This window comes from Anthonomus grandis, chromosome 2 (genome assembly GCF_022605725.1).
Source record: "Anthonomus grandis grandis chromosome 2, icAntGran1.3, whole genome shotgun sequence".
Lineage (NCBI taxonomy): Eukaryota > Metazoa > Arthropoda > Insecta > Coleoptera > Curculionidae > Anthonomus > Anthonomus grandis.
Genome location: NC_065547.1, coordinates 45,040,513 through 45,062,571, shown reverse-complemented (window position 1 = coordinate 45,062,571; position 22,059 = coordinate 45,040,513). Strand labels below are relative to the sequence as shown.

General features: G+C 31.2%; 1 long non-coding RNA gene across 1 annotated transcript; it reads right to left on the bottom strand.

Moving 5' to 3' along the window:
- Positions 1 to 19,369: 19,369 nt before the first annotated feature.
- Positions 19,370 to 20,285, bottom strand: LOC126733475 (uncharacterized). The gene is made up of 4 exons (XR_007659721.1): positions 20,227 to 20,285; positions 19,873 to 20,150; positions 19,632 to 19,761; positions 19,370 to 19,569 (listed from the first exon to the last, which is right to left on the bottom strand). It is a non-coding gene; the product is annotated as an uncharacterized LOC126733475 (long non-coding RNA).
- Between the last annotated feature and the right edge of the window lie 1,774 nt (positions 20,286 to 22,059).

Genomic DNA, 22,059 nt, shown 5'->3' with positions numbered 1-22,059 from the left:
TGCAAGAGACCTAAGGGCTTTTTTGTAGGTATTGGAATTACCTGATACTACAAAAACGTCATTTCCAAATAAGGAAGTAACGTAGTAAGAGGAGATGAGAAGTATATAAATGCTTTGGTGAGTTTACTGATCTTATTAATTAGAGTAAAAAATTGGTCACTAAAAAAAAATGCAGATTAGCAGACCTTGATCTTTTACCCACCATCAAGACCCATAATAATTTAATTATTATCGTTACAGTTAATGGTAAACGTCCTTGTTTTTGTGAACAATGGTGAAAAAATTATTGGAAAATAGGATATCAAGAGAAAGCGTTACGATTTTCGTTTTAGTTCCAAACACAATGCAAAATAAAGTAATACTAAAAATTAAAAAAAAATGGAATAGTCAAAGTCAAAGTCAAATATTGCATATAAATTATTTGTGAAAGATTCACGACGTGGATGAATTTATCAACATTTTGGCCCCATTTATTCAAATATTTTATACATTTTACCTAGTTATGCATGATATTATTTATTATACTAACACCTCTTCCTATTTGGGCAACAAATGTAAATAAACGAAAATTAAACTAAATTTTTCAACCAAAATCCAATACCCGTCAACGCAGATAAAATAATTATTTATTGTTATTTAACCCGCATTCATCTCCAAGACAGATTTATATTGCGCAAATCACCTTTTTTATATCTGACGTAAAATTTTATATTTTTAAAACTTTATTATTATACGAGGATCATATATAAAATTATGGAAGTTTGAAATATGGCCGAGAAAATTGACCTTTATTAAATTCCCACTATTACGGATATAAAATGGGTGTATATAGGATGATAAATAAGAGAGTTTTATGCGGTTTTATTTAAAATGCTAAAATTAAATGTGATATTGCTTAAATGTCAACAAAATAATGAAGTATCGATTTTAAACAACAACACCAGCATTATTATTTATCCCTCACGATAATCTTATACGTGCCTTTCGCACAGTTTGGGGTTATTAGCGTTCCCCTTTTGTTCTGATCAATCAGTTTGTACGAGAAATAACTAAATCAAAAAAGTGCAGCAAACGTTATAAGTACGAATAATATCAACAGTATTGAAAAATAATTTTATTATAATTTTAAATAAACAAGAGTTTTCACATATTGCCGAAATAATAATTTACTTTTTGCTTTGTTTCGCATTTGAATTTAAATTATAAATTATATTCGTTAAATTTGAATGCAAAAAACTTTACAAACCGGCATCTACTAATCAATCTAAATTAATAATTGTACATTCGATATGTTCGATATAATTTTGCTTTTATTTGATTATTTGGTTTTTTTAATGTCATATTGGATTTATATTTTTGTTGTGTTTTTTTAAGTGAAACATAATTATAATTTTATTATTTAGTGTAATAAATTATTTAAAATTCGTTCAAGGGGTTGTAAAAAATTAGGCTTTCTAATATACTTTTTTAATTTATTTCTCATAAACCATGTTTCCTCTTTCTTTTATTATATTTGCATCCCCTAGAGTCTGGCATAATTATGAAGTGTGATAATGAGCGCATGTTCTTTACCGATAAGACTCTAGTTCAAAATTTGTTCTTAAAGTAAGAATGCCACATTTTTCAGGCAGTATGACAACGTGGCATTCTTACTTTAAGAACAAATTTTAAGAAAACGGTTAGAGATAAAGGCAAACTTGTTGGTTTAAAATTGGAGATAAAGGAATCTGTTCTTTGTGAGTGCTCCATTTGAAAAAATAGTGCGAAATTGAATTTATAATGTCGTTATTTTAGTAAGAATTTTCAACTTTAAAATTTCATAGCTCTTCAGTGAAAACTTGTCCCTTTAAATATGTCCACAAAAAAAAGCCTAGCGTTGTTAAGTCAGGTGATCGGGCTGGCCACCTGACAGGACCTCTATTTCCAATCCAGGACCTTCTTTATAAACGTATCTTATTTCCTAATCTAACTTATCTTAAAAACCATTAATAATCGACGTATAGTATATTATACATGTTTTATGTAAAATTAAATGAAGAGTAAAAATTTTGTAAAATATACAAGGCGTTCCATTCAACAAAAACTTACTTGACAATGAAAACTTTGTTTCTGAGACACTTTGTACATTTATCAATACTGTAAATAAAATGAGTATTTCTAAGCAAACACTTTTTTTTCATATCATATACAAGGGCGACGAAAAATCGTGCCTACACCCTGTATATAAGCAAGTCATCAGAAGAATATTCTGCTGTTTATATTTGGCCATTCTTTCTTCAACACTGTAAGAGCCACTTAACCATACTACACTATCCTTTATCCCTATGTATGATACCAAAGCAAAGTTTACAGAATATACAGTATATAGTATATATATATATATATATATATATATATAAATCTATATAATATATTCTGTAAATTTTGATCAAAGCCTTTTTCTGAATTTACAGTAACAGCACTGGTAGTCGTTAGGCTCTGGTCTTGGTGCGCATCTGTTCTGGTTTGGTTTTGGTTGAACTTCAACTGTAAATATCGGATAAAATGTCCGTATGGTATACGCTGAGAAATTTATACAAAAGAGTTTATTACATCTTAATAAAAAGAAGGTTTATTACATCTTAATAATATCCAGTTATTATTTCATGAACGTTTACGTATTGTATAATGTATTCAATTTAAAGACGTTTATAAAATGCGTCTAATAAAATGGGATTTTTTTTTTAAATAACTTTCCTACCAATGTAGATTTTATTTTATTTGCAGATGTGTTTTATGCACCAGGGGGCATTTTTTGACGTACAAAGAAAAAATTTAATTTTTACCAATGGCGTTCATAAGGGATTTATTGCAAATATTATTTAATAGAAGGGGTACTACAGTGCATTTTTTTAAATTAAATTTTTTTGTTAATATTTTTAATAATTAATGTAGGGTAAACTACTCAATGATTGGTATTTTAAGGTAATGTTATTAATAAATGCGTACCTAAAATTATAAATTTAATTTTAAGCCAATAATAGTAATTTTTATGAAATATCTAATAATTTAATACCTGTAATTTATTCATTTTGTTATTCGTTTTATATTCTTTGACCAAATTTTATTTAATTCGTTCCAATTGAGAAAATTTCCAATTACTGGCACCCAGGCGCTATTTATTGGCATCTTATATCTTCCAATTATTGGCACCAAATATTTTTAGTAAAATAGCAAGTTACCTAGGTATTACTCAATGGATATTCCCAACAAAAAGATCATTTTAGGTATAGTAACAATTATATTTCTTTTGTTTTGATTTAATAAAGCAAAAATGTTGTTTTTTTTTAGTCCATTTATTTTATTTAAAAAAGAAAATCCAACACTTTTTAATAAAATAAAACAGAAGTTCTTTTGATGATATTTTAAAGTAAAACAAAAATTATGAAAATACAATAAAAATGTTGAAACTTAGTCCAATACATAAAAAAAAATTCTAGTCATCATTGGGATTTTGTTTGCTTACCTATGCAGGTTTTACAAATAAAACTTTCTGTATAAATTTTATTTTTAGTTAAGCAACTAACGTGATAAGTTCTGGTGCAGTTCTTGCATCTTATTCCTATGTTAGTCCTATATATATTATTTGTGCAAATAAAACATATTCCGCGGGGAACAACAATGTTGTTTTCTGGTAAAAATGGAATTGACGAATGATCGGGACTTTCAGGGAAAAGATTTTTTATGAGAGAGAGATTGGTTTTTAAACTTCAGATTTTTTGCCTTTTTGTTTGTTCTTCGCGTTTTTATAGTCCGCTTCTTTTGAGTCTTTTCTTTTAAATTCTGTTTTTGTTTTTGCTGTTCTAATCTTTTTTGTTTATTCTCCTCTCTCGTCTTTTCTTTTTCTTCTTTAACTTTTTCCTTTTCTTCCATTTGCTTTTTATAATTAGTTGATGTAAGCACAAATGATGATCTCTCAGTTTGTCTTTTACCTGTCCTTTCGGGAGTTTTTGGGAAAATTAAAAAATCTTTATTGGATGAGTCTTTCTGACAACTTTTATTAATTGTAATAATTTGTGTATTGCCAACCTTTTCCTCTATTTTCTTAGCGTCGCTCTGGATAATATACTCTGCACTGTTTGGATCGCTGACAACTAGATCCTCACTGTCTAATACACTGTTTTGATATTTTATTTCCTGGTAAAAATTTAAAAATGTTTTAGGTTCGTCGGGTAGTTTAGGCTTGTCGGGTGTAAAAGAAGCTTGTGTTTGTGTAAGAACTTTATTTTCTAATATGACAATTTTGTTTTTACCAACGTTGTCATTATTTAAGGGTTCATCACAAAACACAATAGGTATATTTTCTATATTATTTTTGTCCAAAAATATTTCGTCATTGTTATGGACCAGGCTGTCATTTGGGTCTTCTATCTGTATATCTATCATATGGTTATCTTCATTAATTTCAGGTTCAGATTTAAAATACGCTTTAAGTTTTTGTAGTAATAAAAAATTTTCACAGCTTTCTTCACATCCAGTAAATGAACCACCAGAATCATCAAGTTCTAATGATTTAGTGGCACCAATGAGCTCAATAAACTTTTGATATATTACGAACTTATTATTATCATCAGTCTTATTTATGTCAGTCTTTTCATTATTGGAACTTGTCATTTTGTGATACTGCTTACCTAAACATTTGCTATACTCGATTGAATCTGGATTCACAGATTTACAAAAAGGATTTTTTCGACGCCAATCCAAAAGCGACTTCTTCCACATTGCCTTAAGTGGTCTAAAGTTGGAGACATCTGCTGGCTGTAATATTTTTATCGAGTTTGGGTAAAGGGCTATTAGAACAATGCCAAGTTCGGTACTAAGCATACTAAGCTGATAGCTAAGGTGAGTTGCATGTCCGTCTAAGAATAAAATAACTGGGAATTCTATATTTTTGGTTTTTAAATAAGGATGGAGTATATTTTTAATATAATCTATAAAAAGTTCGGTCTTCATCGAGCCGTTATCGCTTAATCCAATTCCCCATGAGTCTGGAACACTACTAACGACTGCTTTTGATAAATGCTTATTGGGGTAGATTATTAAGGGTGGAGTGGTATCGCCTTGTGCCGAAAAGGTAAACATAACTGTTAGATTCTTCTTAGCCTCCCCTTGATCAACCTCGTACATATTACGGAAACGTTTTGGTGCTAGTACTTTTCCCATTTTGGGACAGAACTGAAAACAAGTTTCATCCCCGGTATAGATCCTGCTTGGGTCACTTAAAACGGAAAAAAGGTCCTTTTCTTTAAGGTAAGTTTCTATTTTAGAAAACCAGCCTCGTATGTTTTGCTCAGACACATTTGCTGAAGCCGCAATTACTCCTTCGGGTGTTCGTTCTGTCAGAATTGGATGCCTCTTTACAAATAGATTATACCAATGGTCACCAGGAATATTATTTTTAAATGGGGTGGTTCTGTTATCTGCATCCAAGGAGTTCTTTACAGAACATCTACTTTTCTTCGTGGAAAACCTTTTCTATGGCTATCCAGTCCTATCTAATGGAATCCATTGAACCAGTTCATTTTCTTCGTCTTTTGTTAGATATGTATTTCGTCAAAGTTCTGGTTTTGAAAATTTGGGGCCTAAACGGTATTGTAGCGTTTGCCTTGGTATGCCGTATTTTACAGCAACGGTTTTTTTTGCTACACCATCCCTTACTTCAGCCAATGCCTGCTGAAGCAGTTCTTCGGTGTATGATTTTGAATATTTTGTGTGTTTCTTTATTTTTGGCATCTGCAAGTAGAAATAAAAAGCAAGTTACATTAAACAAAATATAATTTTGAAGATACTTAAAAATATACTGAGATTATAACATACTTCTGATAATAAATTTTAAATATGTGAATATTTAATTACCCCTTAGTGCAAAAGGATCATATTGATTTAAATTTGTTATTTATTTACTTAAATATAAAATAGTACAATTTAAAAACGTATACCTACCTACCTAACTTATTTATTAAGCAAAAAGTCTTTAAAATACACTTAGGTAGGAATTATTTTTAACGGGTGCCAATATTAGGAACATTACGCCAAATCTATATTTTGGCACCCATGCCAATAATTAGATTTTGTCAAGTTATGGTTTCCAAATGTTGGCACCCTATAAACCGGTGTAAAATAAGAGTTTTTATAGCTGAAAACATGGTAATAACAAACGTACAGGGTCTATAAAAGTGTATAACAATTTGTACAATATATATGAAGAGCCAAAATAGGTTACCTTAAAAACCTACCTTGTTTGGTAACAGCGTCACTTCTAACACACATCCGCCATACTAGTTTTAAGATGCATGCGCAGTTGTCTAGTAGTAAGAGAAACGTTGCCAAATGTAAAAAGAAAAACGAGAATTTAGATATTTTGCATCGATTTCTTATTATTATAACTTTAACTTTAGAGTTCCAATCGATGGTGTGGTGCGGGGTTTTACCTTTTGTTGGGTGGTTTACCCTAATTAATATTTTTTTATCTTATTTAGTATAATTATTGTTTCATACACGTTAATGCATTTCTTATTTTTTTCTCGATTTCTTTATGTATGATATTCCAGTATTACGCTATAAGATATATACGTGTATGAAAACTATATCGAATCCTACACAGTGACATATATGTCATATCGGGATCACTTTATCATATATTTGAGGTGTAGTGATCGAGTGTAAAGACTAACTATATAAATCCCTCGTAAATTTTTTTAAATGCCGAAATTTTCTCCCTTGTTTAAACAGAGTCGTATATGATATACGTATATTCTACAGTTAAATAAATATAAATTTTTTAAGCATTTTTCCCAGGCAATTTTTTTCTAGAAAAAAACCGTTTTCAATAACCCTAACCCTTAACCCCCCACCCACCCCACACAACTTACCGGTAAGAAATTGTTGTGAAAAATCATTTTTTTCTAAAATAATACACATTTTGGTTTCGTCGTTAATATCTGATCTAATAACACAGTTTCTTTATTTAATTTAGATATAATTATATATATGTATATTACTAAATATTTAATATAAAAACAGTGCTGTAAGATTGGATATTATGGACGAAAAACGATGATTTTTTAAAAGAATTTCTTACTGGGAAAATGTTTGGGGTGGGTGGGGGGATAAGGGTTGTGTTGATGAAAAACAATGTTTTTGCAAAAACATAATATAGGAAATCCTTAATTTAATAACACTGTTTATTTAAATTTCATATATAAATATTTATTATAAAAACAGCGTTATTAGATTGGATAATATGGACGAAAATGAGTGATTTTTTATAAGAATTTCATCAACTATTTGAGGTATAGTATTCGAGTTTAAAAACTAGATATGTAAATCCCGCGTCAATTTTTTTAAATTGCGAAATTTTCTCCCTTGACTGCATAGAATTGTATATGATATACGTATTTTCTACAGTTTAAATAAATATACCTTGACCATATACGGTTGATAAATACACCAAAACCAAACATTTATTGAAAAATATTTAAATAAATATATATTTAACCATAGTAATTATTTGAGGAGTGTCTTTTCAAAAGGGGTTATTCACATTTTTGGGTTTTGTTATACTATGTCTTGAATCCGTTTATCTGTGCTAAAATTCATATTTTGACCATCATAAACCGAAACAAAACGTGATAATATATCCTTAGTAAATTACATTGAAAAAATTGTGTTCTTTTCAAAAGGGGATTTACTATTTTTATTTTTCTCAAAAGGTGATATTTACGTAAATTAATATTTACATTTCATTTTTTACATGTTTGGTTTAAATTTTATTATACTTTAAATTAATTATATAAAAAAGAACAGATTAATTTAATAAGAGGCTTATAGGTCCTACGTTCTACGCAGTACGGTCTTGCATTCCAACTGTCATTTACGTATCTATAATGTTGCAGTCAGAGGCACGATACTGTTTAGCCACTCTGTAAATTAATAATAAAGTGAGAATGTGAGGTTATAGTTAGTGTGATAATGTTTTCATTGTTTTGTGGTTAGTTTGCTTATAAAATCAATAATATTGACGACAAAATATTGATAGAAAATGGAAGATAAAATAGTAGAGGCTTTAATTAGTGGTGGTAGAAAGCAGAGGAGTATAAAGAAATTTCGAAAAAGGAAATTCAAATAGTTCGCGTTTTGATTTGTTTTTTGTCTGTTTTGTTTATAGTACTAGTGATATATTTTTTTGTAGATATTTTGATAAAGATCCTCTGTGTACGGATTTCAAGAAAACTTGTTAACATCGTTCAGGTAAAACTAAATTTAACTGTGCTACTATTCCTTTGTCATTGGTGATGAAAAATAAAAAAAAGCTTTACAAACGGGAAATGAAGGCAGAGCAAGATATATTTTTATCCCGATTAATAACGCCTTATAATGCACAAAGAAAGGGAAACTATGCGGCAAAATCAAATGTCAAGAATAGGAATATGAGCTGCCAGTATCACTTATTTTCAAAGAAAAAACGTGTGATTGTAGTGTGTAAACAATTTTTTATTATTGCTTTTGGAATTACAAAAAGAAGATTAGAGAACCTATGTAAAACATTACATAAAGGAAAAACACCGGCAGAAAACCGAGGTGATAGGTATGGTCATCGCAACGAAAACAAAAAACAAAGCCTTCGTTTATTTTTAAATAAAATGCCTGCACAAGAAAGTCATTATGGCCGACAAAAGTCAAAAAGGACTTACTTGTCATCACAATTAAATGCAAAGAAATTATGGCAACTTTATAACAGTTCTGTGACGGATGATTTGAAAGTTAAAAAAACAATGTTTTATAAAATTTTTATAGGAGAATTCAATATAGGATTTGCATCTCCAGCTACGGATGCTTGCAATGTCTGCGTGTTATGGCGTAATAAAATAAAAAATGAGAAAGAAAAGGCCAAAAAGCAACAGTTATTAACAGAACAGAGGATACATAAACTCCGTGCAAGTACATTTTACGACTATCTGAGAAAAAAAAGAGTACAACAGTCATTCTGTATGCTTTGACCTACAACAGGTTCAATGTTTGTCTAGGACCCCCATACAAGATGCCTTTTATGCCAGACAGCTCAATTTATACAATTTTTGATTCAAAAGATCCTGTTTTTTACTCATGAGATGAATCACAATCAGTAAGAGGTTCTACCGAAGTGGGATCTGCTGTGTATGACTATTTAAAGAAATTAACACTAGAAGCTGATGTATTTTACCTAAGACTGTTTTGCGATGATTGCGGAGGGCAAAACAAGAATAGCCACATTAAACACATGCTCCTGTTCTACCTTTTGAATGACTCGCCAAGACATCTTAAGGACATATTATTATTTTTTCCAGTACGAGGCCACAGTTTTCTACCAGCAGACCGGGTTTTCGGTCGACTGGAGAAAGAAATTAGAAAGCATGTTGTAATAACCACCAAAGAGGAATATAATGACATTTTTAAAAAAATTGGCACACTAAGATTATTGGGGCACGATTGGATTCTAAAAGATGTAAAAAGCTTGGAGGAATATTATAAAAAAGTGGATGGTATCCAGAAATTTAAACGAATGATTCTTACTAAAAAAAAGGTTCGAGGTCATTACACCGTTAATTTAAAATGCTATGAGAACTATGGATTTGAGAATCCGTTGGAAAAACCTGTAACAATTCCTAAAAAGGGAAAGAGGCACTCTTTGTCATGGGATAATTTGAATTTGGGTTACGTTCATTAAGCGAGAACAAAAAAAAGGACAAAAAACTTGCTGAACAAACAGTTTGGTGATGAGTGGTTTAATTTGGAAGAACTACAGTGGTACAAAAAATTAATAATTGATGATCCAAATAGTGCTTCCGAGGTACAATCAAACCCCGAAATGGAAAATATGTGTGATTGTCTTACAAATGATATAGGTGAAATAAAAGTTTAACAAATTTTCAACTACTGATCACTAATATTTTGTTGTTTTGACCTAGAATTTGTGTTTTGTTAATTTTTGATAGCGTCTAAGATATTTGTAATAAAAAATATTAAAGATCTGCTTCATTTTTTATTATCCTGATAAAATTTAGTTAAAACAAAAACTCATACTTCTTACTAATAATTAACAAAACAAAAGGGGATATTTACAATTAGTTCAAGACAAAAGGGGATTAATTGAAATGGATTTTTCTAAAGAGGATATTCTACATTTTTAACATAAAAATTAAAAGGCATGATTTTTTTCTGAACATTGCGTTTTGATAGTTAGTTTATGTACTTTCTAAACAGTAAAACCAGTTATCCGCAAATATTTTCGTATTTCTTCTAACAGTTTTTTTGATTTCCTGAAAAAAAAAGATAAGATATCCCCATTTGAAAAGACACTCCTCATTTGATGTATTGCTTGGGAGCCTTTTAAGTTACTCTAGGTCTCAGTTCTGCGATGTAGATACAGTGTAGGATATTAAGCCTTACAACCCTCTTCCTGCCTCTTTTTGCTTTAGTTTATCATTTGAGATCTGAACCCTGCAAGATTCCTTCTTTTGGTGACAAGTATGAGCTCTGTTTTGTCGGGATTAACAGAGAACTCTTTTTGCACTCTTTCTCATCTTTAGACATAAAAGCTGCATTACCCGAATGAACTTGGCTGTGATCATGACCAAATCGTCACCAGAGTCTCGACTATCCCCTTACAAGCACCTACTACTCAATCTGATCTCTGTTTGGTGATCTCCGAGGGTTGAGCTGACGATTATTTCTCTTCCTAACATCCAAGGGACCTGGAATGTTCCTAGATAGATTACATTAGCTTTTGCCTTGTCCAAGGCACCTTAATACAATTAATCCTACCCTTTTATTTTAACCTAGGCAAAATATAACTTTCATAATAATTATACAGTGCCTTGAGAATAAATTGTCGCCTTGTTTTTATTTCGCAAACGAGATTTTCGTGTGGGCCGACCCCACTAGGAATGGATTAAATTTGAAATTTAAATCCGTGTCAATTTATATGATGCATGGATCCGAGATGCGGAATAAGCGAAGTGGCTTGTTTTGTTTTTTTTCTCAATATTATATTGTTTTGAGGCATTTAAAAATTATTAAGTATTCTCCTCAAGACCCTTTAGGTTATCTACTTTAATTCTAAAATTGTGCAATACCAAAATCTTGCTGAATATGTGTTATTTAAATTTGAATACTTCTAGTGGAAGACGAACATTTATTTTGTTAAGCTTTTTTTGTCGTTCATATTGTGATAAAGTATATTTCTATTCAACTAAAAATAACCAAAATGTCGATAAAATATAATATCTGATAGGCATATGCACAAATGAATAAACCTTGGAATAAAATAAGAACATCTACTTACTAATATTTAAAAAAAAATAATATATTCTGAAAAATAAAAATAAAATAGTTACAAATGATGGATACACCATGGTCTTTACAGAAAATGTCTAATGAATATAGATCCGGAAATCTTGGAGGACATTTCGTTGCTCTTGCTAAGTTATCTTCTACGTCAATTTAAGATTTTAACATGTGAGTTATGAAAGAGCTAATTAGAGCATCTGTAAAGTCACGAGTTCTTGACTAAATAAAGATAAAGTGAACTTTTGAGGTCCCCAATGTTGACAGACATTCACTAGTTAAATTAACATTTAGGAAAAATAAATATTTAATGCTCGGTATACGTTGAAAATCAGGTTCATTTAAAAGGACCTGATTTCATAAAACGCATATCTGTATTTTAAAGATATGAAATGTATATATATTAAGTGCTTTCTTAAAGTTGTCCTTGTAATTTTCTTTTGTCAAACTCTTCAAAGACTCAAATCAGTAAATAACAAATTTGTTTAAAAAATATATTTAAATAATATACAAGCATATTTACCGCTTCTGTGTTGTGAATTTTACACATATTTCCAAAAGAAGAAACTAAAACTGCATTGGATTTTGAGTTAAAAATAACACTTAGAAATAGCCATTATTAGCATTCTTATTCCTAAATCTTCCAAAAAAATGTGCCATGGCAAAACCGCAAACATGTCATTTTGTCAAAGTCTAAAAAATAAATGTGTATTTTAAGTAAAGCACATCGATTTTTCTTCACTATAGGTACAGTGCCGAAAACTCATTTAATATAATGACGAATACTGGGACTTGGTCTAATTAGTGAGTGAAATGTACTTTTCATATTTATTAATAAATATTTGAAGTTTAACTTACGAAATTTGAAAAAAATTTATATGTTCCAGAAGTAAGGCACTTTAGTAATTCATTTATTATAATATCAATATAATCAAGTTTAAAATACTGACATAACCAAAATCAAATTTGACTTAAGGTGACGAAGAACATTGGTGCAATTACCTTCCAGCCGGTATCGAAATCTCCGGAGACTTCTGTTAAAAATTCGGTTAGTATGTCGAAGCGGTAAATCCCGATTTCTTTTCTGGAACGGCCGCAAGTCTTTCTGGAATAAATGTACGCCCCATTAAAGGTAGAAACGATGGCAATACGTTCCGGAGACCCTCTACGACCACCCGAGGCGGGTCATTTTCTTACACGATTTATAACTTTTCATTGCAGTTTGTTCAAGTTCCATGTTTTTTTTTTTAGACAAAAAACGGACTATTCTATCCCTATAATATCGCGTCCCTTTTATAATACAATAGACTTTAAAATCGAGGGGCGTCTGATGCCGTGCCATCGCGAAATATATGACAGATTGACGGTAATCTCGGGGTTTTACATGCAGCATTCACTTTTCGAGAGAGGGAGCTTTAATTTCTATTAGGGGTAGTTTTGTATACGATTATACGCAAAGCGACGTGAAATTGGGGTATAGGCTGGATTGGGGGATGTTAAACAAATATCGCGAACTATTTATCATCATATATGCAGCAGCTGATTTGATATTATAAGTTCGGTTTTATTGATGGATACTTATGGAGAATGCACAGCAGATTACATTAATATTTAGAGTTACATTTTTACCTTCTCGCTTTATTTAAATTAACGAAACAAATTATTTATCCATTTAATGAGGGGAAACCGGCAGGAAGGCACGTAGGCCCCATACAACACCATTAAGATAAAATTTCGCTTTTATGGCCTAATTGTAATATTTACCCTCTACAGTCGTTCGTTTTTAAGGCTTATGTGGTATAACATTTAACGGGCACATTTGAGGGCGATTTTTCTACGTTTCCGCTTATTTTTTTTTGCTTCCAATATGGACCCTATATAATCAAAATACATGTAACGACCGCTTTAATGGGAACATTTAAACTTGTGTACGTAGGGTATAATGGAATACATTTTGCGTTTTTTTCGTAATGTCAGATTAACGAATATAAAGGATGTATTTGGGTTAATACCTTAAATACTTGGGATTTATCAGATATTGCATACAACAAAAAAAAAACGTAAGTCTTAATTAAAATAGTGACTGGTGAGTGGAATCAGATTGGTAGTGTATGTTAGTATAAGCCAGTTGTATATAATGAAATAATATAAATACTTTTGATATTAATTTGTAGCGTTTTATTTTTCTATTCCTTATGTTCACTAACGCTCCATTGACATTTCATTAATTTCATTAATAAATTCAGTCAACTTCTTTTATTCATATTTCTTTAAATTCACACTGTCCATGACACATTACTACTGTAACGCAACACTCTCCTGGTTTAATTATCCATGCCCATCTGTTGACGGTCCGTCACTTCTCTGATTGGCTGATATTGACAGCTCAGGCGACATTGACAGGTGGGGTCGTCATCGATTTAGTCGGTACTGCGTCCATTTTTCAACGACTTGTTCCCGTGATGCAGGTAGGAGCGCACGTAAAAGGTCAGTTTTTTTTTTATTTCCGAAGTTTGTGAAGCAGGAAGTGGCCAATATGGTTCATACTTTATGGTCCTTAATCTTGTTCCTTTAGGGAACCGTTTATTTTCTAATTCTGGTGCAGGATGCCCTAGATTTTGATGCATATAAAAATGAATCATTCATTTTTTATCGACAGTGAATACAATGGCAACCGTTGTCTTAGGGCTTTACTTTTCCGTTTTCCTCTTTATTCTTCTTCAATTGTTGAAGCCATCATGAAGCAGGCTTTTGATTTCCTCGGGAAATTGCTCAAAGCGGTGGAGCTGGAGCTAGAGAAAAAAAAACTAAGTGGAGCCCTCTTATTTAATAGATTTAATAATAGATTCCTTAATAGCCAGTCATAAGTGAACTTTCGAACAATCCCAAGCCTCCAATAATTCTGAGTTACCGTCTGCAAACTCTTGGCAAAATAATAACACTGTAAAGTTAACGCCACAAATTACAGGCATCTCTCAAATTATAGATAATATACAAAAGCAGTTAAAAAATTATATTTTGTCTATAATTGAGACCTGCCTTTCCAAAACGTTGAAAATGCCAAAATGCCGTAACTGAATTTTATGTCATTTTTCAATTGTAAGTGACATGCTTCATAAAAGTCTAAAGGTTATAAATTTGAAAAACACGTGGTGTAGGTAACTCTGAATGTCAAAACGTTATAAAGCCATGTTGCCACAGCTCACCCGCTCTCACATGCATTATTTTAAACAACTAGCGTGTATAAATGTTGACAGTAAGTAAAATAGAATTCTAAGAAATAACACACACATCTGCTTGATGATTATATTTAATTGAAACAACCTTTCCTGTATACAGCCTGTTCCTATCCTAATCTTCTTTTGTAGAGTAGAACCAAGAGGTACCTAAAATAAAGATTTATACAAACAAAATTACTTGAAGCATAATAATAACACATATGCAACCCTATCAGCAATACATACCTCTTATTTATCTTGACAAAAATAAATATTTAACAGCCAAAGTTTAATAACCTTCTTTATTGGCATAATTCTGGAAAAAAAAACTATTTAAATTCAGTCATCTGTCATGAAATTATGACCCTAGAACACACCAAACACGAGAGACGCAAGAAAAGAGTTTAAGGCAGTACAGGCTGCCAATGGTGTCTTCCGTTTGTACGTTCAGTACAAAGTCAATAATTAAATATAAATAGCAAATAAATTATAAACTTCCAATACTAATCCTTAATCATTACTTTGCTCTTTAGTCTCAACTTTTCAAAAAAGAGCGATTATCAATACACAACGGTGTTGTTGATTTGTATCAAAAAAAAATTAACTCCACTCCTACTCTTCTTATCCAACAAATATCATCCAACTATGAAATAACTTCTCGATAATCTGCTTCTGTGCAGATTATCGATATCACACATCCTGTAGAATCCACTATTGAACTTGCCTTTCTCAATCTTCTCTACTGTTCCCGATCTTGTGCTGATTGAATCCAGTTTGCGGCAATTCTTTTGATATTATCAGGGTATCGTGTTGGAGTCTCTATAATGCGTTTAGTCTACCCTAGTATCTTATATTCTCGTCACAATTTAGATGTACTATTCTCTCTACAGTATCCTTGATCTCTGTTATAGTTACTACTAGTCTAATTACTACTTTTGGAGCCTTCTCTCTTAGGGTTATTCTCAACATCGACCTCTCCATGGCTCCCTGAGTTACTTTTTAGTGAGTGTTAATGTTTCTGTACCATACGCGAGCATTACTATTTATAAACCTTTCACTGATATATCATTATATAAATGCTTCCTTTCTTTTCCTTTCAATATTTATAAAATGTCATATACTTTATTTGTGTGTGTTCCAAACGATTGGACGAGCTCGTAAAATAAGAATCCCAGAAGTTGAATGTCTGGTAGCTAAATCTCCACCATAATCTGAATTATTATACGCAACCAATTTGTCTTCAGGATTAAAGAATATCCCATATTCAATAGAACCCTTTAAATGCGTTTTACCTTTTTTCCAGTAACTCACTACTACTTGTAAATCAACTTAGATTAGAAGTGTTGCTAAATACAAGAGGCTTCCAATGGCTTTCCTGTAAGGATCAGACTTCAATAGGACACTATCATTGACAAAACTCTTTTCGCTGGTTAGCATTTCCTTTTCTATTGAAGTGGATGGCTGATTCATCAAGTCAATTCAAATTAAAACAGGTTAAATTTATATTTTCTGTTCATTTAGGTTGATTGACAAAAATACCCTCACACTTCACTTGAATATCTAAATAACAAAAAATTCTTTTTAGTTATATCAAATGGTATTTCAAATTTGACGTCTTAGTAGTCCGATTGTAGTTAATACCTTTGTGACGTAGTCGTTATTACAAAGTCATGAGGAATTTACAAAAGAAGATTTTTTTTACATTTATTTGGGGCTTGGTTTCAGGCTGATGCATAAATATGTCTTCTTGTAGTATATCAGTTTTGACATCATTAAAAGAAAAACTGACTGAAAATTAATCTGATTGAAACATAACGAGGTACTACACTAAAGGTCTCTGAATAATCTAACCCATACTTTTGATCAAAATCTCTGGCGACAAGACTTGCCATCCTGCTTTTGTCTAAGAACCCAACGACACGTTAACTCTATCAGATCCCAAGTTTCCATGCCAATCAATGACTTGTATTCATCTGCCATGGCTTGTTGCCTCTTTTTACCGTCAACACCTTCAGCGATGATAACGTCCTCTACTTCGTTAATCAGGGCTAGGTCTTCAAATGAGCCGATAATCTTTAAATTTCACCAGTCGTTTCAAATATTCTCGTTCACTCAAATTTATTGGAGAATTTTCCCTTTCATCTTCTTGTCTGTTATTTTTTGAGGTTCTGACTATACCTGCAGATCTTATGAGATTCTTCGTTTCCAGCCAAAGGCACATCAATTTAATTCATAATTATTTCTTTATGGACCTTCTCATCAGAAATGACATTATCGATGGTTTAATGTAAAGACAGAATAATTAATGGCTTCGGCATATAAATTTTTATTTAAACTATTTGCATGAATGACCGATCTAGCTGCTTCAACTACCGTCCTCATCTCCGTTTCTACCTGACCATTTGGGTCTGGTGTATACATATATTTGTTTGGATATACAAAATCTCATTTTCTTCTGAAAGGGTTTGTGTGTCAAAATTTATAATTTCTTTGCTATTATCATACTTTTTATTTTACTATTAAACTGGTTTTCACCATTTCTAAAAAGTGAACATGAACTATATTTACTATATTTAAAGTACTACTGCTTACTTTCGGATTCATAGATGTACTATTCTATGTCGTTTGTCATAGGTACAACCTTTATACAGTGAGAGCCAAAAGTCCGGAATAAATTCATTTAAAATTCAGGGGTTTGTTAAAAAAAAAACGCTCGGACACGTCGATTTTTATTTTTAACTGTGGGTTTTCTTACTATAATTTTATGTATACAGGGTGGTCCAAAAATAAGTTACGACCATCAACTTCAATTTTTGAAATGGAAATACCTATTTTTTATTCTGTATTCTTAAAGAACAGAAAATTCTAGACATATGTCATGTACAATCTTCATTTGTTTTTGAGTTATTGACAGTTGAAGATCGGCATATTTGCACTTTTGACATGTTATAAAATCCAAACGGTTAGACATAGACGAATGCGGTTTGCACTTTTTAACGAAGCTTTTTTAAAACCATCTGTTGACACTAGCTAGTTAGTGTCAACAGGTACTGAGAAATTTATGGTTGAATTTCTGAATTTACAATAATTCATGCAACTATGTAACACCCTTACTAAGGTAACCTTGTTTTTTGTGTTTTTTCATCCATTGTTGCAATGATGTTGTCATCATTTTTTGAAGTGACAGGTATCAAGCAGTCTTATCCTTGTTTATTGTAAAATTTAATATTGCCTGAAAAGATGAATAAGTTAAGTGAAACTGAGAGAATAGAAATACTAATTATGATAGGATGTGGTGATCGCATAAGGACCCAACACCAGGTTTGTGAAATGTTTAATACCAAGTATCCTGATAAGACAATATCTCAGTCTACCTTTAGCAAACTAGAAAAAAAATTTAGGGAATTAGGTCACGTCAGAGATCGACTTAAATCGGGTCGTCCCTCAATTTCCGAGGAAAAGAAGTTAAATGTTGTTTTGTCCATTGAAGAAAATCCTCGTACACCGACTAGACAGGCAGCACTAGATAACGATGATGGAAAAACATCTTTAGGAAGGATTTTGAAAAAATAAGATAATACAGATCGTCGATTAGAGTTTTGCGAAACTATAATGAATGTCTGCCATAACGACCGTCTTTTTACTCGTAGAATAATTTTTTCTGACGAGTCTACCTTCTGCCTCAATGGTACAGTAAACAGACAGAACTGCCGTTACTGGTCTTCCTCCAATCCAAATTAGGTGATTGAAGCTCATACCCAATATCCTCAATCTGTGAATTTTTGGGCCGGCATTATCAATGACAGAGTCATTGGTCCATTTTTCTTCCAAGGTACCTTAACAGGTCAACGTTATTTGAAATTCTTAAGGAACGAACTGATTCCCGCTTTATGTTTGATGTTTTCAAATGCAAATAATCCCAATATTCCAGAAGCTTCAATTCGGTTCCAGCAAGATACTTTAGCAGAGCCGTGCGCCAATATTTAAGTGAGGTATTTCCGGGTCGATGGATTGGGCGAAGGGGTCAATTGGAGTGGCCTGCTAGGTCCCCCGACTTGACTCCTTTGGACTTTTTTTTGTGGGGTTATTTAAAGCATAGAGTGTATGTAAATAAACCCAACAATTTAAAAGAATTGAGAAATAATATAAGAAATGAGATTCAACGAATACCTCAAGAAATGATACGCAACGTTCTGAGAGAATTCGAGTCAAGACTCGCTTACTGTCAAGAAGTTAATGGGGCTCAATTTGATCATTTAATTCGGTCTAGATTAGAATAGTTTCTTTTTGTTCAACGTTTATACAATACTTTTGATTAAATACATTATTATTTTGAATGTTTTTTTAGAAATTCAACCGTAAATTTCTCAGTACCTGTTGACACTTATTAGCTAGTGTCAGCAGATGGTTTTAAAAATGCTTCGATTAAAAGTGCAAACCGCATTTGTCTATGTCTAACCGTTTGGATTTTGTAACATGTCAAAAGTGCAAATATGCCGATCTTCAACTGTCAATAACTCAAAAACAAATGAAGTTAGGTATAGGACATTGTACATGAAATATATCTAGAATTTTCTGTTCTTTAAGAATACAGAATGAAAAATAGGTATTTCCATTTCAAAAATTGAAGTTCATGGTCGTAACTTATTTTTGGACCACCCTGTATACATAAAATTATAGTAAGAAAACCCGCAGTTAAAAATAAAAATCGACGTGTCCGAGCGTTTTTTTTAACATACCCCTGAATTTTAAATGAATTTATTTCGGACTTTTGGCTCTCACTGTATACATAATCATTATAGTCATCGACATATCTAATATTTTGGTGAACTTTATTAAAATTTGCACACTCATCATTCTCTCTTCTAAACATCATTCTGAACAGATTCACGCTCAGCAACTGTAACTTTTTTTTTTGTTTACACTTTTAAAAGTGGACTGTAAAGAGTCTGCATATTGTAAATAACCTTTTCGAGCATTGAAGAGACTGAAAATAAATGAAATATAATTTTAGAGACATATAAAAGTTTTTTCAATACATCTCATTACCACTATAGGCTTCTAACTCAATATCCTGCTTCAATTTGGATTGCATCAGCAATAACAATCTTTATAAAGTCTTTAAATTCTGTAAAGTCGACCATTCAGTCCTACCGAGTCACAGCTGCATCACACAATCCTGAAACCATAGTAGTTCAAGCCAGATTTGCTTTGACATATTAAATTATTATATTTATACTTCATTTATTAAGAACTTCCAGTCAAAATAATTTCACGGAAGATGACTTACTTGGGCTCTCGTTTAGGCTGTTTGTTTCTCACTTATGTGACTCATATATCCATTCCTTTTGACTTACTAACGACTTACCATAATACCCTTAATTCTCTGACGACCTGTTGAGGTTAAGCATAGTCGAATTCTAAGGGCTAGAATTTATGAATTTGGGAGTGACACAACTGACACATACATCTTCTAGATAATATATATATAGTGCAACAACTTTTGGTGGATACAGCCTGTTCCTATTTTTTAATATATTATGTTATAAGCAAGTAAACAAGAGGTACCTAAAATAGGGATTTATAAAAACAAAAATATTTAAAGCCTAATATGACATACTCAACCCTGTCAGGTAATACATACCTCTTGTTTATTTATCTTTAATAGCCTAATTCTTTCTTGGCATGATTCAGCAGAATAAGAACAAATTAAATTAAGTCATCTGTCATGTCAATTATAGACGTTGACAATGGCGTTTTCCGTTTATACATTCAGTGCAAAGTAATTATTATAAATTTCAACTTAGGCATTCATGATTCGGAGGTTGACATTCGTTTTATGTGTTTTTGGCTTGAAACTGTAAGAGGACATGTCTATAAGTACCTGATATCCCAAAATTAAAGCGATAAAACAAGAAATGTTTTATAGTCTAACAAATACTGACCACAAAAAATAAAAATTAAATTATATTGCTTTTGTATTTGACATTAATAGCAAAAGGAGTTTTTGATGAAATAATCCACGAGTGCACAATGAAAGGGCATATATCTGTATTACCTGTAAACGGTACTTAAGTTTTAAACATTAATGTGCATGTAGCTTAAGTTGGAATAAATGACGTCTCCCATGTCAATGTCTACGTCATCTAATAGAATTTTATAGCAAAATCAACATGTGCTAAAATTTTAAAAATTTACTTTGGTGCTTCCTATAACGTTTGTAGTGTACAAAGGTCTAAATATAAAATATCTTTTAATTATAAAATAAGACAGTATTGTAGATAAACAGAAAAAAAGTAAAAAGAAGAAGTTCGAAGTATAGTAGAAGTTCAAAAAATAGTAGAAGGTCTTTATCTATTAAAATTGAGGAAAAAATTACCTGAAATGTATTGACGACTGATAAATTGGTTCACATTAAGCCCATCCTCTCATTAATAATTAATAAGATTAAAATAATTATTTTTTATCCATTAACACATCATATATTATTATCGTTAAATATATTCTTAATCAACGATTTTTAATTTTTGGTACAATTATCAACCGTATATGATCAAGGTATATTTACTAAACTGTAAAATATACGTATATCATATAATATTCTGTTTAAAGAAAAGTTTGACATTTAAAAAAATTGATACGTGATTTACATATTTACTATTTACACTGGATTACTACACCTCAAATATTTGATGAAATGGCTCCGATATCATGTAGAGGAAAGTCTTCTAATATGGGGTACTTTTTTTAAAAAACACTGTTATAAAAAACGAAGTTAATTTTACATTGTGCACTATATCAAACACTCCTTAATCTTACCAAGAAACGTTTTTGACTCACAGTTTCAAAAGCCTGTCTGAGATCTAATAAGATAGTACCATTAACGGGATTTTGATCAATATTTTCCTTACAGGCTTCATCATCGATGATTTACGGTATATATTAATTAAATTTTTTTTTCGAGATCACTATTTGATTAAAGTTACATGTATAATTTTTAAAGGGGGTGAAAGCTTTATTTTCTATTGTTTTCTCACAAATTATTTATTAAACTCCTTTTTACTAAAAGCTAATTGTAATAAAAAGTTTGCTAATATATATACATAAATCATATAATTTTTAATAAAAACACTTTTATTTATACAGTCGACTCATAGAGAAACATTTAATTTTTTTTCCACTAAATATTTTCTTAAGCAGCCCACCCCAAATCAAATCCCATTTTATCCAACATATGGTCGACCACCAATCCATCAATATTTACAATAAAAAAATTTAAGCCCTTCAAATTTTTGAACCGCCCTTCCTATATGCCCTTTGTATTCCCAAAAAATAAAGGGACAATCAAATCATGATCCATTCAGATCAAATTTGTTACCAGTTTATTGTGCCATACCTCCCCAGTTAAACTCCATATTAAATTCAATGAATGAATCACTCGAGGGTACGTTAGTAGAAATTCAGTATTTTTCTAAAT